The sequence below is a fragment of the Nannospalax galili genome, unplaced genomic scaffold (genome assembly GCF_000622305.1).
Source record: "Nannospalax galili isolate Female #2095 unplaced genomic scaffold, S.galili_v1.0 scaffold564, whole genome shotgun sequence".
In the NCBI taxonomy this organism is placed as follows: Eukaryota; Metazoa; Chordata; class Mammalia; order Rodentia; family Spalacidae; genus Nannospalax; species Nannospalax galili.
Window position 1 is genome coordinate 257,582 of NW_008350327.1, and position 2,317 is coordinate 259,898.

A 2,317-nucleotide genomic window follows, 5' to 3' on the forward strand; every position below is an offset into this window, starting at 1 on the left:
TAATTGTTTTACAGAATAGAACTTGTTAAGGGGGCTTTCTACCTCTAAGCTTGGGAACTTAAACTTTTCACCCCTAGATATAGTTTTTCTATATAAAAGCTTACCTAGAGAAGAGCTTGGGACTGTACTTGGGAACGAATTGCCCAGTGTAGTCACTAGTCGGCTAAAAACATATATAAACGGCTTTCATTTGGCAAACATTTTGTCTATGTGGTCTTCTCTGGTGAAATGGCATAACATTTTTGGAGGTCCCACAAAGATTTCCAGAGATTGAGACCCCAGGCCTCAGATGGCCTCAGTCTCTGACCAGAGTGGGAAGAGTGTGGGAGTTGGAAGACTCCTAAGGGAGGCACCATAGGGTCACAGGATTTCTGACTCCCCACTGCCCAAGGCTCCAGTGGTTTCTGATACCCCCACCCCAAAGACTTTTGATGATCATAGAAAGCTACCTGTTTCTGGAAGCCTCCAAACATAAGTTAAGCTGAGGCACCCTCAGGAGGACACCGAGGTGAGGCTGGACATGGTTGCTAATCCAATGGCTGTATTTGTGTGGGTCTCAGTTGGTTGTTCCTGTTATTTTGTCATCTGTAGAAATATGGGGCGGGGGGGCAAGTTATCCTAAGACTCCCCTGAAGTGGACGCTTAAGTATTTTAGGGAAGGTTTTGCAGACAATTATGGAGTCCACTTCTTGCCTGGGAAGCTTTATGGCCTGAGGGGAATTCCATGTGGGATGGCCCTGTGATGGAACCCTAAATGTCCAGCCAGCTTGCAATGTCTAGGACATGATCACTGGGGACCCCCTGTGGGGCTCTCCCTTCCCTGGTGGGTCGTTGGCCACCGGTCCACGAGGACAAAGGGAGCAGAAGCTACAAACGGGGTCAGGACGGCCAGTGAGCACTGACGGAAGAAAGCCCTTCTGGGAGGCAGGTTCAGTGATACAAATAGCTCCAGACTCAGTGAAACAGCTCCATTTATTCAGTGGGGGTTAGGGAAAATACAGTGTGGAGACAGTAGCCAATGCTTCAGCTGATAGGTGCTCATAGTATGCTTTATTCACATGTGGTAGAGGGATCCTATCATCCAACTATGGAGCAATGCCTAATTATCATATAGAAAAAACCTGGGGGCAGTTTTATTGCAGGTAACTCTGCCAAAGGTCATGTTTCAAATGACGCCAAGCATCCATGCTTGGTGGCACTTTCCAGGTAAGTCAGGCAGGAAGCCCCTGCTGAGAAAGGAGCTGACCTTAACAGCAGGGTTCCCCAACACCCCCCCCACACACACACCCTAATCAATTTCCCTACCTTAACTTCTGCCTATTCTTGATTTACATCCCCTCTACTGGCTTAAGACCTGTGTGCTCTTTTTGGCATGCACATTCTTGTGGTCTTAGAGAGGGGTGGGGAACTGGAGCACCATCTATGCTCTCCTCTCTGCGGAATGAGAGATCCCTCCATCCTGCCTTATGGCCCCCACCAAAATAGGTAGTTGGGAGAAGCTTAGAGGAAGATCCTGTTTCCTCAACTTCGGAGCCCCCCAGTCTATATTCAGAGTGGCTGTGCATATGGGTAGGTGAGGCAGGCTGTCAGTGAGGTAGAGGTGGTGCCTCTCCTCCCTTCCTCTGCCTCCAAATCATTCTCCCTCCCCATGCACAGAGTGGGTCCACTTATGGGGAGGCAGGATGGGCTCTCAGTGAAGTGGAGGCAGAGGTGGTGCCTCTTCTCTCTCCCTCTGCCCCAGATCCACTGTCCTCTCCCCGTGCCCAAGGCGGTTCCACTTACGGGAGTAGTGGGGCAGAGGTAGTGTCTCTCCTTCCTCTCAGAGAGAGCCCAGGCCACAGGAGAGCTCTGGAGGCTTGAGCGCCTACCAGTGGAGTCCACACGTGTTCATGATGTATGGTCCATTTTCCACCAGTGATCTTTATAATTGGAAATCAGAATCTCCCTTTTTCCAAGATACCACAAGCACACATTAGTCTCCTTGAAACTGTTTTTAATACCCACCAGCCAACCTGGAATGATTGCGAACAGCTTCTAGCAACCTTCTTCATGGCAGACGAACAGGACTAAATTAAATTGGAAAGTAGGAAAATCGTACTCAGGCCCTTGTTGGTGCCTCTCCCCCGCAGCGATGCATAGAGGGACTAGAGGGACACTTCCCCTCTGAGAGGCCAGACTGGGATCCAAAGACAAACAGGTAAGGAAAGTCTGGATAACTTTTGCAAAGTCCTTTTAGGAGAAATAAAGTCAGTTGCTAGGAGGCCCACAAAACTTTCCAAGGTGAGAGGGGTGATTTAGGAACCTCAACAGTTTCTTG